General features: G+C 49.2%; 1 long non-coding RNA gene across 1 annotated transcript; it reads left to right on the plus strand.

Moving 5' to 3' along the window:
- The first annotated feature begins 1419 nt into the window (after positions 1-1419).
- LOC142431541 (uncharacterized) lies at positions 1420-14919 on the plus strand. Its single transcript, XR_012780843.1, has 5 exons — positions 1420-1530; positions 2465-2583; positions 5085-5140; positions 7380-7506; positions 12144-14919. It is a non-coding gene; the product is annotated as an uncharacterized LOC142431541 (long non-coding RNA).
- Positions 14920-16004: the final 1085 nt, after the last annotated feature.

Genomic DNA, 16004 nt, shown 5'->3' on the forward strand with positions numbered 1-16004 from the left:
CTGTTTCTGTACAGATGGACATTACTGGAAACCCAGAGTGTCAGCTGTGCTCTGTCCTGGAGTCTGTTTTACAGAGTTGCATTTGACATGCTCGCAGGTTTGGGTCGTTTTGACTCATTAGTTATAAAAACATACCTCTGGCCAACCAGTAGGAGTGTCTATGGCCATGAAGGGCAGTCGAGCCATTCCTTCATGATGGGGAATTCCTAGAATTGGCCAGCAGCTCCAGGACGCCTGCCTGCAGCAAAGCAAAGCCTCTGCAGCTCTCAGAGACAAGCTCCTGTAGCCAAGAAACCCTGGGAATACGGCAGAGCTCTTTCTGTCCTGACGATATGAACTCAGAGAATCCTGTCTTCCCGCATCTGGAGAAGCTGACACGGCCCTCCCCCCCCAGAGTGGGTGTCTGGGAGGGGGTGTTTGATGACTGAGTCTTCCAGAGTCTTCCTCTCCTGCTCTGGGACCACGTGGAACACCAATGCAACGTATCGTGATAGCCATTTTCTGGCGCGGGAATGACCAGGAGGCAATCTTGGAGAGATGGAAAGAGGATTTGTTTAGCCCTAGACCCAGAGGAAGTCGCATGGTGGCTTTCGGGAGCCCAGCAAGCCTGGAATAACGTTGAAGGTCTGGGCCGCGGATCCACAAGGGTTAAAGAAGCGGAAGGCGGAGTCACCTGCGCGTGTGGGCGGGGCAATCCGCCGTCGCCAACCTGAATTTCCAGGCGCTTGCAGAGGTGGGCAGCCTGCGGGATCCGTAAGGCCGGGCGGCGACCCCGGGAACGTCTAGCGTTTTTTGGGGGGTGTGTAAACCCAAAAAACCTGGACGCGGAAGTCCCCTTCCGGCCGCCCGCCTCTCCGTCCGTCCGTCCGTCCGTCCGTGCGCTCGCGCCCTGGCCGCGCCGGGGAGGGCTCCGGCCGACGGAGCCGGGGCGCAGGCCCCGCTGGGAAAGGCGTTCCCGGGTCCCCCCACCCCGAGTTTCTCGTCGGAGGTGCGGCTCTGGACGGGCACTTGCTCGCGGTGCGGGTTCCGGGCGGTTCCCGTCGGGCTCCAGATGTCCATCCCCGTGGTGACCGCGGACGGGCGGAGGGAGATGGGGAAGGCTTGGGTGCTGGGGTCGCTTTAGGGGAAAGCGGGGCGCGGGGGTCTGGGATGGAGCGGACACAGCCTTGATTGACTCCCAGAGTTTCTACGCGCGACTCGGACCGGCCACCCCCGGCTGGGCACGGTCGCCCGAGGGACCTGGGCGCTGGCAGATTTCGGAAGGGGACGGTGAGGCTGGGGGCGGCCGTGCCCCGGAGAGCGGACGCTCAGGGGGCGCGTGCTCGCAGCCAGGCCGGTGAGCGAGCGAGCTTTAGCCCCTGGGGGTTGGTCCAAGAGACCAGCGACTCCAAGTGACATTCAGGTGTTTCTTGCACTAGCAACGCCTGCAGGTGAGGCGGACCGAAGACAACCGTGCCTCCGGTGTGATCTCAAACGGAGACGCTCCGGGGTCAGCAGGGATTCTGGAAGATCGCTAGGAAAAGGCTGTTGGTCAGTATGTGTTTCTTGGGCTACGTTTCGGGTGAGGGCATTTTGTCTGGATTTGGAGGAGGGAGATGTAGCCTGATGGGGCTGTAGCTTTTTACAAATTTAAATGTCACAGGTAGCCCCTCCCTAGCAGTAAAATTCCTTTGAAATTTAGTAAGTTTAGGCAGACGACGCCATCAAGGGGTGTAACCATGATGTAGTAGTTGCCTGTTTAATAATGTGACCATAATGTGTTAATTAGCATGATGATACCCATCTGTACTGACCCAAGGAAGGCCACTTTACAAATTAATTCGGCTATTCCTCTCGAAACTTCTGCGTTCTGTAAGTGTTGAACGGTGTCAGTTATTTTTTAAATTGCTGATAGGTACCTAAACCCTCGGCTCCAAGTTCCCCTTTTCCCATTCACCTGAGCGCTATGCCTTTGTATCCAAGTTCCCCTTTCTCCAAGTCAGGGTACCCCTGTTGCACCCTACCCCCAATATTCTGGCCGACGCCCCAGGGAAGTGTAGGGGATGCCATCTTGCTTTAAGGTCATGTCGGTGGGATTATAAAGAGACTTTGCCCCAGCTTTGTCTCCCCCAAAGATAAGCCAAATGTTAGAGGCTATTTGCCAGCATATGGTGGGAGGTCAGATACTCAGAGACATCCTCCCTGAAGGCAGTCAGTTGCCAGACTGGGCCCCCCCTCAGGTGGAGCCCAGTCACTGCTGTTAAGGTCAATGGGTTACTTCTCCCTAAAGGCTTGTGCCCATCAGTCTGGTCCCTGGTGGGTTTACACCCTACTGATAATGGCTTCTATAGTGAGCCAGAGAACAGGCCAAACCAGCTCTGTATCATCCAAAATTCAGCAGCCTCCCAGAATCTAGAATCCACCCATCTTGTCAAATGTGTACCCCTAATACCTCTCCTTCATCCCATTCCTGTATTACCTATAGCACAACTCTTTCCTGTGATGTATGTCTTCACCTGTAATGAGGGGTTGCACATCCACAGAGATTATATAAGCCTTGGTGAGCAATAAGTCTCTCCGCATGGACCATCAAGTGAGGCTGAGGTGAGCGTGCTACTGTGAAATGTGTCTGACTCCATTATTTCAGCCTCTCTTCTCTCTCTCATGCTCTCTATGACTTTACTATAATCTTTACTTATTGTCGCTGTACAATTGCGCCTCCCGGACCTGGGATGATGTGTCAGCGGCTCTCCGCTCTGACACTTATCTCCTGAAGCCCACAGCCCTGTTGGTAGCTTGCTAAGTCAAGTTGTCCTGGTGCTTTTTCCAGAACTCTGCCCCACGGGTGGGTTCCAGAGTGTGAATGTAGACTGATGCTACTTTTCGTTTCTGTAATCAGCTGGGCTAATCAGGGGGGGGGGGACAGGATGCACCTGGTGTCTTGTGCTTTGCAGCTTGAAAAACATGATAGGGATTTTGCCTTGATAGACCCTGCCTGACTGCTTTCGTGGGATTGGGGGCTTTAAGGGACACTAATCCTACCTTAACCCTTGTTCTCTCCCGGATATAAAAGGCTCCCACTTGAAGCACTCTGCATCTTGGGAGAATTAGGCTCTAGCTGCCCCAAGACCTCCCGCTAATAAAGGACTGCTAACTGTTCATTAAAGTAGCCTGTGGGGTAATTGATCTCCTCCCAGCACAACAGGAGGGTATTTGAATCACAATACATCTTGAGAAGTGAGGGAAAACCCCAGGAATCCCTCCTGTTCCCTGTTGAACCCCGCTTTCTTTGTCTCCTAAGACAGACAGTTAGCTGTTCATCAAATGGGGGTGAGGTAGCATGATGGGGCTCCCGAAAATTACTGATCAAGTTAGTTCCATAAAGGGCTGTGGGGATTGAGATGGTATTAGTGATCTTGGAGATTCCTGTGCTTTGGGGAGCAGACCAGCTCTCAGAAGAGACCCTCTTCACCCCCTGGAACAATGTTTTTCCAGGACATGCTGGTGGCACGTTCAGTAAGCATTTGCCCGCCAACCTAAAGGTGCCTGTTCATTCCAATCCTCTGTTCTGTAGGAGAGAGATGGAGCTGTTTGCGCTGGGATTTTTAGGGAGGCTAGCCCTCCCGTAACCCCTTGTCCTCTCCCTGATAGAAAAAGCTCCCACTTTCAGCCCTCTGGGTCTCGGGAGAATCATGCTCTAGACCACCGGCTCATGAAGGTTTACTAGCCTTCATTGAAGTAGCCTGTGGGTTAATGGATCTGGTAATGGTCTATAATGACATAAAATCTAAAAACCACTTGTGTTCAGTCCTGAGTGGTACCTGTGTGTCAGAGTGGATTTGAGTCCAGTGCCAGGCGTCTGTCTCAGTTAGGGAGACATGTAGACACCCCCCCCCCCAAGGCGGAGCACACAATTGCACTCAACTGCTTGCTGAATGCTAGGTCAAACCCACGCAGACGTGACTTGAGACAGCTAAGCCTGGAATACAGGAAAGGAGAGACAGCAAATTTGAAGCCTCTGTCCTCCTATCTTCCATTGCGTTGACTCCAGGGGAGCCAACACCATACGGAAGGTGGAGTGGGCTGCTGTTCTGGCTAGTCCGTCTGAGCTCATTCTGAAGGGGGTCTTGCTTTCTGAAACCCCAGGTGAGTAGAGAGGACGGTGACAGGATCATACGCTAGCACACACTAGCAGGTTATTGTTTGGAAGCCATCATGACGAGGAGTCACGCACATCAGGCCTCCACCTGTCTCCAAGTGCAGTGACTTTCAGAGTGCAACCCCACTGGAATGTTAGGCAGAGGGAGACAGGCTTATTCCTTCATGGCCTGACTTGTCTGTTGCAGACTTCAGGGATTCTTTCTCAAACGCCATTGAGCTGTATTCTGTCTTCTCCTGGGCTCCGAGAACAGAAACGGATCTGGGCCCATAGAAATGGAACCTGAGCTGTAGGCACCGACAGGAGAGGTAAAGTTAGAACTTGCCGGGCAAGTGACTTAAAGGTTTCTAGATTAGAATAAATCACGGTGGAAACGTCAGAGCCTCTGCCTGACCTCAGCCTCTGAGAATGAGGGCTGGGGAGAACCTGAGAGGACAGGATGGCTGCTGAAGAGGCCTGAGTGTGGAGCACACAAAGGCTCCAACAGCCCACCCTTCTTTCTCTCCCTAGGTCCTGGAGGTGCAGAAAGCTAGGGGCTTTGCTAACTCGGGTGCTTTGAAGTCACTGTAGGCAGTGGAAATCTCTCTGGAAATGAAATCCACACCTGGTGTTCCTGGCCTTTGGGAAAGTCACTGGCCCGTCATCTAGTCCGTTACATTGCTTGGTGCATTCTTCCCAGAGCTTTGAGAAGAGTGTATCTTCCAAGAACAGAGCAAGTATAGAAACTGAGGCAACAGACTCAGCTGTAAGGGAAAAGGGGAGAGTTGCTGAGGGTGTGCAGAAGGGAAGAGAGACCCATCCTCCAGATTCAGGCTGAATGAACTGCGGGGCCACTGCTGAGTCCATTGAGGACTTCCCTATAGCTCGAGCGAGAGCAGCTCCTGTGGGGGCATTCTGAGCGGTGTCCAACCTCTGAGCTTCTGTTTGTTTGTTTGTTTGTTTATAGGTTTGTCTTCTAAGCTTACTGACTGGCTCCCAGACAAGGAGAAGCCACAAATCATGGTGAGTTTGGAACTCTATTGTTGTGGTTAGCTTCCCTGGAGTCAACTCCAACCCACTGAGATCCCGTGGACAGCAGGTGGAACTTCTGCCCAGCCCTGCCCCATCCTCCCAATTGTTAAGTTTGATCCAAATATTGCAACCGTTCTGTCCTGTCCTATCCTAAGTATGGAGGAAACCAGCCCCTCACAACTAGATCATGGGTCCGATAGGCACAATTGCAAAGTTATGATATGTAAAGATTGCAGTAAAGTCTTAGAGAATAAGAGGGATAGAAGAGATGGTAAAATAAAAGAGTCCGACACATTTCATGGTAGCATGCTCACCTCCTGGACGGCCATGATCTCACCAGCCAGGTCTGCACACCGTGTGGGTGGAGCAGGGGCAGGAGAGAGAGCTTGTTTTCTAACCAAGGCTTATATATCTTATGGGGACATGCAAGCTCCTGATTACAGGTAAAGACATAATGCACAGAAAGGGCTTATACTATAGGTAATACAATAATGGGAGAGGGTGATCTACACACAATAAGAAGGGGACGAGTTGGGGGTACACATGTGACAAGATGAGCAGATCCTAGATTCAGGAGGCAGCCTAACTTTGGATACGACTGAGCAGGTTTGACCACTTCTCTGGCGCTCCGTGGAAACAATGACAGTCCTTATCAGTAGGGCATGACGATCATTTACCATTAGTTGCAAGCAGTGCCCTAGGACTGACACATGTGGCGGGGAGTGGAGCTGGGGACCAGTCTTTTTATATCCCACATCTAAGGTGTTTCAAAAGAGTCTTTAACTGACCCCTTACATGGCCCGTCCTGGTGCCTTTGAAACAGCCATTTGAACTAACCATCAGCTGTGCAGGGAAAGAGGAGGGAGTCTGCTTCAGAATGATTGACAGCCTCTTAGTCTCCTCGGTACCATGACAACCCTACGAGGCCGAATGGACTAGTCAGCCATGGTTCAGGGGCTTATTGCGATCCCCAGAGATTAGGTTGTCGGTGACACTGGTTAGCTGTGGATAGGAGTGCAGAGCCCACCCCATGCCCTTTTGGAGGGGTGATACCAAAAGGAACCCGAGCCAATCTCCTCACAGTGAGATCCAGCCATAACTTGTCATCCGGCAGTAGCCTGCCTCCACACAGACACACACATCACACAGCCTTGCAAGGCTGCACACGAGTGGCTCACAGATTTGCCATTTAACTCAGCGTTAGCCAATGGCAGCTGTGGGCAGCTCATGGGGCTGTTCTGGCTTCCTCTGCGCCTGAATAGACACAGTGTCCTGTGGCCTGGCCCCACCAGGAGTGATGGGAGTGGATAAATGATGTGTTTATCACTGTGACCCCCAACCATGTGACCCCCTCACTGTGACCCCCAACCGTGGTGATACAACTGTCTGTAAAGGTCTTTCCTTTTGAATATTTCTGTTATGTCATGCGATTTTTTATATGTTGCCACTCTGCGTGGTGATTGAAGTGTTGAGACCTTTATTAGGACAGATTGTTAAAATTCTTAAAGATACTGAATTACACAGATCCCATTGAGTCTCCTGAACTCTGTAGCTTTACCCTTCACAGGCCCCCCTATCGTGGAAGTTTCCTTCCATCTTCTCCTTGAAATCCTCACCATTTCTTCCTTCCTAGCGCAGGTCCCACTTCCAGAATGTCTTCCATTCTTCCGAGCCCATCCTATATCTTCCCCTGCTTCAATTCCTCCATTATCAATCCTGAAACGCACTTATTTTTCTACTGCCTAATGTCATTCGGAAGAGAAGCCTTGGTGCTGTCCAGAGTTATACTTTGGGTTGTTAACAGCACAAGGTCAGCAGTTCGAATTCACCAGTGGTTGTGCAGGAAGAGAGTGGCTTTCTTACCCAATGAGGATTTACAATCTTGGAGAGACCCACCTGGGCTGTTAGACCCTGCCCTTTGGGGTCGCTGTGAGTTTCCGACAATTCAGTGGCAATGTGTTTTAATTTTTTAATGTTGTAAGATTCATTGACAAACTGTCTTGTGACCTCACACCCATTCCATCCCAGGCTGTGGTTTGTACATCACTGCTGCCCACAGATGTTGGCCCAAGGCCAGGGATCTCCCATGTTCAGCAGGAGTTCTGTGGAGAACGGTGTTCTTTGAAAGGCTTAGATGACTTTCCGTAGATCCTCAAGTTCCAGATCCAGGTCTTAAACGCCTTTCGCTGGGAAAGCTGATGTGGATTCCGTGTTCATTGATTCCTTTTAGGAGCCTGTTATACTGGAGGACGTCACCATCGTCTTCACAAAGACAGAATGGAAGGGACTGAGCTCTGAGCAGAAGGATCTGTACAAGGAGGTGATGCTGGAGATTTACGGGAGTCTGCTCTCATTGGGTGAGGATGTGCCTCTTCATTCCTCTCCTGAAACCTAAATGTTTATTGATCATCTACTATGTGCCACTGCAGCTCTCAGGAATTAGTTGAAAGGTTGCAGGTTTAAAGCCCTCAGCTTCTTTATGGAAAGAAATGGCTGGAAATGGTCTTCCCTAAATATTTATAGCCACAGAATCCCTATGGGCCACTCTACAGTGTCTCATAGGAGTGCAATGGGGCATAATCTGGTTTTGTTGGTTTGTGTTAAGTTTATGATCAAAGGGTTTCTATACAAAGTTAACAGGTCACTGTTCTTCCTGGATGAGGATAAATCAACCACACACAAGATTAATTAAGATTAATAAGCCTTTTTTGGCCCTCAGTCAAGAGGCAATGATAGCCCAATTCAAGCTCAACCCAAATACTTAAAAGAGGGGGGGTTTATATTGTGGAATATACACAGCACAATGGCTCATGGTGGCATTTTATATGGAAAAATGATAACTTATAAATATAAAAAGGAGATACTTCAAGCAACATCAACAATTTCGATACTGAATGCCGATGGTTCCGCAGTTGCATTAGTTGCTACGTGGCCACTCGTGGGTCACTACAAAACGGCCCCAGGCTAATTAACACAGTCTGGTTATATTAACAAAATGGCCACACCTACGTTACCGGTAATGAATACACTTTGGTTGCATTGGCGCTAAGTGGGGTGGATTACTGCAGTCCGTCGCAATGCAGTTTAGTAATGCTCAACCTGTGGGTCTTCAGGTAGGCTATGTTGCAGTAGTTTTTCAGACTAGTTCATAAATATCCAAATCCCATGCCTTTCCACGTAGGCTCACACTAAAGGGGCTCCGCTGCAACTCTGCCTCACCAAGTCCAGCTCCCCGGCCCCAGCTAAGGGCCCAGCCTCGTGCGCTAAATCCCTGGACTTGACTTGCTCTGTGCACTGAGAAGTCCACCACTGTCTCTTATGTTGAGACTCCTGGTTGTGTTGCTGTTGATGCTCCCCTTCTTCCACTTTGGTGTCACCGCTGTCTTCTGGCTCAAGGAGGTGCACATCCCAGGACAAGCTCTACTCCTGACTCCTGTTGCTAGTCAGATTCCCCATGCAGCTTCTGAAAGCTCATCTTATAGGCAGCAGAAGGGCAATCACAGTGAATCCTATTAACCAGCCCTCACCACTGAATCCTCTCAGTAACTCTCCCCCCACCCTTTTGTATTTAGACCTTCATCCTTTGGTGAGAGGGACGAGGATGATGGCTGGCAGAGCCACCTCAGTAATTGGATGCCCTGCAGGAGTCTGTCCTGTTCGGGATTTGTGTTAGTCTGGGTAGACTAGAGAAACAAATTCATGGACACTTATGTGTGTATAGGAAAGAGCTTTATATGAAGAGTAATTGTACGTTAAAAAACACCCATCCCAGTCCAGATCAAGTCCATAAGTCTGATATTAGCCCATATGTCCAGTTCAGTCGGTAAATTCGTCTTCAGACTCACATAACACAATCAATGATGCTGAGTGCGAGATCACAGGCAGGGGGTGGGAAGTCTTGTGGATCCAATGGCGCTGGAAGCATCTTAGTGCTGGCATGGGTCTCCACATGGCTCCTTCAACTCCAAGGATCTAGTGATGCTCCATGTGGTTTGTCAACAGGAATGCCTTGCAGGGAATAAATGTGTGTCCCGCCTCCAGCGAGCTATTTCTCTCCTTAGAGCCTCCAGATGACGTCATCCAGCCGTGACGTAAATGACAGGCTAGACTCCACCCTGTCACAAGTTGACAAGAGATTATGTAACTGCCACCGGATTCTATTCACCTTCTTAGATGCATACCTGACCATCTACAACAGTGGTTTTCAGCCGTCCTAATGCCATGACCCTTTATTACAGTTCCTCATGTGGTGGTGACCCCCAACCATAAAATTATTTTCATTGCTACTTCATCACTGTAACGTTGCTACTGTTCTGAATTGGGCGACCCTCTGAAAGGACTTCCCAAAATTCTTCTAAAGTTTTCTTTGCATCTCCTTCCTTTCGTTGATTAATCGTTCTGTAAACTGTTTTAACCGTCATTTCCACAAAATTGTTGACGGCGTCCAAACACCATTCTTCTGCATTTCGTAGCAGGCAGTTCCATTAGCTATTTTCCCCCAAAATGGTTTGTGACTCTGTATTTAGATCGCTTATTTAAGTTACTCTCTCTTGCTGCTCTCTGTGATCTAGCTGTATGCTTTGTTTCAGATGTATTGTGGAGGTGGCTGTTTTTGTATCTCATGCGTGATTGCACTCTCTCCTGGTAGATGTGACAGAGAACGCGAGCTTGTGCTCAGTTCTGTGTTCCTGCAGCGCAGCTCAGTGTGTGTCAGCCTGGTGTTGGCCCTGTCTTTTGATGGTCAGGTGGAACATTCGGGGTATTGGCCAAAACCTAGTTGTTTAGCTTGCAGGAGGTACAAGGTGGTCTGTTTGTGGCTTGTTCCTTTCCTCTGTAGCTCAGGCTTCCAGAATTCTCATCTAGTCATGCCTGCTTGGACAGAAATGCTATGTTTAGTGTGGTTGCCTTGTCCGCCCCCCATTAAAGGTGCATTCTACTCGATGGCAAGAAGTCCGTTTGTTTTTCTCTGTGTGAAAGGTTCCTGCGGGAGGCTAACAGTTGCACTACATGAAGCTTAGGTTGGTGACTCGAAGCCCGCCTGTGGCAGCACTGGAAAACTTGGGGCACTAGGCCTCATTCGGGAATAGAGCCTATTAAGCCGTGGGGGGTCAAGCAATGAGAAGTAAATCGACAATAAAGCAACCTACAGAGCAGTTCCTTTCGGAAACCCAGGTGTAGGCCTTGAATTGGAATTGACTTGATGCCAACTCATTTAGATATTTGAACATTGTTGGTCTTTGTCTCTCTCATGCACCAGGTAACTTGGTGGACACTGAGAACACATAAGTAACGGTAATACTTAGAGAAGTGGGTCCTGCTTGGCTTCTCCCTTCAGGTACAGAATGATAAAGTAGAACCAAGAAGCCTCAGATATGAGAAGACTTCAAAAAGCTATTGGAATTCAACGGATAAAATATATGAACTACACATTTTAACTGTCCCCCTCCCTTAGGGAAGCCGTAATAACCACCAGTCGTCCACCCCTAAAACTGAGAATCTAGGACAACCAAATGTGTCAACGAACTTTTTTTTTTTCTTGGCAAAATTAACTGGGGAAATTGTTTTTTTATGACTTTGGACAGCAAATTCAGTTGGAAAGAGGTAAATGAGAACTGTGAAGTTAATGCCTAGTCGTTTCCTTTTGGTGTTGTAGTTGTTAACTGGGATTGAGCTACTTCTGACTCAGAGCAGTTTTATATAAAACAGAAGTAAACGCTGTTCAGTCTTGCACCATTAATACTCCATCAAATTAAGTCTTATTTACTGAGAGAAATCGGCAGGAGCATTGTCTTGGTGGAGAAGTACTCCGTGGGGAAGAATCTTAGAACATTTTCTGCTGATTTTTCTACCTTTTTCTTTTTTTTAAACATTTTATTAGGGGCTCATACAACTCTTATCACAATCCATACATATATATATATATATATATATATATATATCAATTGTATAAAGCACATCCGCACATTCCCTGCCCCAATCATTCTCAAAGCATTTGCTCTCCATTTCAGCCCTTTGCATCAGGTCCTCTTTTTTTTCCCCCTCCCTCCCCACTCCCCCCTCCCTCAGGTGCCCTTGGTAATTTATACATTGTTATTTTGTCATACCTTGCCCTATCCGGAGTCTCCCTTCCCCCCTTCTCTGCCGTCCATCTCCCAGGGAGGAGGTCACATGTGGATCCTTGTAATCAGTTCCCCCTTTCCAACCCACTCACCCTCCACTCTCCCAGCATCGCCCCTCACACCCTTGGTCCTGAAGGTATCATCCACCCTGGATTCTCTGTACCTCCAACCCTCATATGTACCAGTGTACAACCTCTGCCTTATCCAGTCCTGCAAGGTAGAATTCGGATAATGATAGTTGGGGGGATCTACCTTTTTCTAAAGCAGATGTTAATATTCGTTGGTCCTCCAGAGAGAAAACCAACAAAACGAGGTGACAGTCTCACATAGTGCAGCCAAAATGATTGAGATTTGGAGTTCTACTCCCCACACAGTACAACAACCCGGTGAAGGTCCCAGGGCTCTCATTCTTTGCTAATGCAGACCACCACACCTTTCTACCGTGGTGCATCTGCTGGCTTTCAAGAGCCAGTCATTGAGTGAGCCAACACACGTGTTGCCCAGGCTCTCGAGGATTTCGATAGAAAGTATAATTGATGAGATTGGAAAAGGAAAGCATTGTTGAGAAAGAAGTTGTCGGTCTGTAGGTTCATTTCCAGGGTGGCCTATGATCATTGTTACTTGCTGTCAGGTGAATTCAGACCCATGGTGAATGACCACACACACACAGCCGAGGCCCGCTCCATTTAATTCTCTGTGTCCTATTGCAATCGATGGCTAGGCCTGTTTTCAGAACCTTAGAGCCAGTCATGTTCCCATTGTCTGTTCGTCTTACCCAGGACTCCCTGAGTCCAAGGTTGCGTTTGATGAAGGAAGGTGGACAGACCGGGAGGGCCTACTCATGGCAGTTCTAATGAAAAACTTTCTCTCCACAGCAGAAACAAAGCCAGAAAATGCGTCCTATTCCTCCTGCCTTTTATATATCCCTTGTCAGCAAGTCCTCAGCCAACATCTGCTTCAGGTGTCACAGCCCTTGTGTCCTGAGCATCACCGCCATCCCGCAGGTTCCCTCCCATGGCCTCAGAAGCAACCAGAGCAGCAGGATTCGGGTCAGAGCTACCCAAGCGAGAACACTGCGAGTCGGGAGAGAGACGTCACCTCTAAGGCTTTGTGTCTGGGGACAGTGGACAGAGAGACTTCAAGGAAATCTCCAAGCCCAACCCAGGGACAGTCAGCAAGTCCTACAGAGGGCCACCCAGGGGTGGGTATGTTGCTCACCTCATCTCCACAAGTTTCGCCAACGGGAACAGAAAGAGTCTTGAAGGAACTGGAATCCTCAGGGTTTGGAGCAGTCAGCCGTAGAGAGACACCAGACTGTACCCATAAGGCAAATGTCCACACACACCAGCGATCCCTCCTCCTGGAGGAGCCCCATGGCTGCAGTGAGTATGGGCGAGGGCTGAGCCCTGAGTCATATCTCATCAGACATCAGGGGACCCACTGTCTCGAGAAGCCGTTTGTGTGCAGCGAGTGTGGACAAGCCTTTGTGCAGAATTTACATCTCATCCAACACCAGAGGACACACTCTGGGGAGAGGCCCCATGTGTGCCAGGAGTGTGGGCGAGATTTCACTTGGAAGTTACATCTCATCCAGCACCAGAGGACACACTCTGGGGAGAGGCCCCATGTGTGCCAGGAGTGTGGGCGAGCTTTCATTTGTAAGTCACATCTGTTCCAACACCAAATGGTACACTCGGTGGGAAAGCCACATGCGTGCCAGGAGTGTGGGCGAGCTTTTATTAAGAAGTCACATCTCATCCAACACCAGAGCACACACACACCGGGGAAAGGCCACATGTGTGCCTGGAGTGTGGACAGTCTTTTATTTGGAAAGCACATCTCATCAAGCACGAAAGGATACACTCTGGGCAAAGACCACATGGGTGCCAGGAGTGTGGTCCAGCATTTAGCCGGGAGGCAAAGCTTTGTATTCACCAGATGACACATGCTGGTGGAAATCATGTGTGCAAGGAGTGTGGGCGGGCCTTTAAATGGCGGTCAGTTCTCATGAGACACCAGAAAACCCACACTGGAGAAAAGCCACATGTGTGCCAGGCGTGTGGGCGAGCTTTTGTTAAGAAGTCAGATCTTCTTAAACATGAGAAAACGCACATTAGAGAAAAGCCACACATGTGCCAGGCGTGTGGGCGAACTTTTGTTAAGAAGTCAGATCTTCTTAAACATGAGAAAATGCACATTAGAGAAAAGCCACACGTGTGCCAGGCGTGTGGGAGAGCTTTTAGCGATAATGCAGATCTAATCAAACACCAAAGAATGCACTCTGCTGACAGGCCATATGTGTGCCAAGAGTGTGGGCGAGGTTTTCTCCGCAAGTCCGATCTCCATACCCATCAGAGAATTCACACTGGTGAGAATCTACATGTGTGCAAGGAGTGTGGGCGTGCCTTTGCTTGGTTGTCACAGCTCATCTCACACCAGGGGGCCCACTATGGGGAAAAGCCCTACATCTGACAGCAGTGCGGGCGAGCATTTACCCACAAGTCAATTCTGTGTGTACACCAGCGGAGACACTCCAGGGAAAAACCACATGTGTGCAAGGAGTGTGGGCAAGGCTTTATATTTCAGTCAGAGCTTCTCAGACATCTGAGAACACACAGTGGAGAGAAGCCACATGTGTGTAAGGAGTGTGGGCGAGCCTATAAATATAACTCAGACCTCATTCAACATCACAAAACACACACTGGGGAAAAGCCGCATGTGTGCAAGGAATGTGGGCGAGCCTTTACCCGGAACGCAAATCTAATTGTGCACCAGAGAATACACTCTAGCGACAAGCCATATATTTGCCAAGAGTGTGGGCGATGCTTTCGCTGGAAGTCAGTACTCCTTTTACACCACAAGACACACACACGGGGGGGGGATGTCCTGTGTATGCAAACGGCTAGCATTTAGCCGAAATATAAACCTTCGAGTACACCAGAGGACACACTGGAGAAAAGCCACATGGGTGCCAGGAGTGTTGATAAGCCGTTCTTTTGAAGTCATGGCTTATACACCAGAAAACACACTGGGGAAAAGCCAGATGTGGGCAAGCCTTCCTTAGATGTTCCAGCTCATCAGATCTCAGAAAAGACTTGGGGAAAGTCGTGTGGGCTAGACTTCATTTGGAAGGTACAGCCTAGCAGACATCAGAGACGACACTGGGGCAAAGTCATTAATGTGTGAAAGTGTGAACGAGCACTGAGGCGAAGGTCAAATCTTTGTGATCCCCCCCCTGCCCTGGCTGTGGTACACTGAGGGACTGGATGAGAATGCAATGCAGATACATCCTTCATGCTCACAGTTACGGTTCTGGCATGCCAAGTCCAGTCGGGGAAGGCCTCAAGATAATGAAATGCAAATAAGCCTTAATACACATTCTCATGAATGAACACAGCCCCTCCCAAAGGGAACTGTGAGAAAGAAGCTACCATAAAAGATGAATTATTCCTGCCTCGGGCTGTTCACTATGCCTGAAAGTGATCCATAAATAAGAGCAATCGGATTCGATAGCCCAACCCTCCTTAAAATGTGGCAAACCCTCTTCTGACATCACTTGATGATCGTTTGCACCTTTGAGGGGGGGAGGAGGTTCAAGGTCAACTAGCACTAGGTCAAGACACTGAGTCATTTCGTTGCCTGTTTTGTTACCCCGAGTATGCTATTACCCATTGACTGGGCTATGTGATCACATATTACATGTATGCCTTTTGAAAGCTCTGTAAACCCCATGATGATACATACCCATTGGAAAATACATTCTCCCTCTTGGGAACAAGCAGCCCTTGTGCCCCACTGTCTATTTGTCTTTTCCATGGTCTCAAAGTCACTCCCAAGGACCCATTCAACTGTTGGTGACCAGCACCCCAACAGGCGAAGCATTTAGGCAAAGGTCAAATCTGTGTGACCTCCATAGAGGACACTGAAAAGCCACGCGTGTGCAAGAAGTGTGATGGAGCCTTTGTTGGGAAGTTACAGTTCATCAACCAGAGGAGTTCATCAACCAGAGGATCCGCAAGGGACAAATGGCATGTGTGATCCCAAGTGGCCTCATTTACATTCTTAGCCAGCTGTTAGCGGGTCACAAATTCCTCATATTTGTGTCACCTAACCAGTCATTTGTTACAAATGGCAAAGACCGACTTCAAAGAGTTCTGTGAAGTCCTTCAGTACCCAGAAAATACCTGTGATGAATGCACAGAAGACAATTTCCCTATAGATTGGATTTGTGCCTGGAGTCCGAGCTAATGAATACCACTGTTAAGTGGAACAGAGAAGGGGTAGGAACAAGTTTATTATTTGAAGGTGTTGCGAGTTCGGATAACAAAAGACCACCACAAGTCCAATCAGCACTATTGAAGTCTATATAGGCTCGCCCAGACTGCAGTGGAATGTTCAAAGGGAAATTCTCTCCAGACTGCAGCCACCTCTTCCGTGCCTTTGCTGTCCTGCCCTCCTGCTCAGGCCCAACCTCCCCTTCCCAGGTCTTGGTTATGGGGATAGTAAACGATCAAAGCCTTTGGTTGTGCTGTTGATCCCATCCATCTGGTGGTCCCTCATCCTTCTATCTTACTGTCCCACATTCCCCCGACAAAAGCTATTTCTCTGCCCTTGACTTCAAGGATGCCTTTTCCACCATTCCCCTGGACCCTGAATGCCAGCATTTGTGGCCAGGCCCTTGCCACTGACTTGCAGTGCTGCACACACCGCCATCCACCCTTCTGCAGTATGTGGAT

This window comes from Tenrec ecaudatus, chromosome 18 (assembly GCF_050624435.1).
Source record: "Tenrec ecaudatus isolate mTenEca1 chromosome 18, mTenEca1.hap1, whole genome shotgun sequence".
Taxonomy (NCBI): Eukaryota; Metazoa; Chordata; class Mammalia; order Afrosoricida; family Tenrecidae; genus Tenrec; species Tenrec ecaudatus.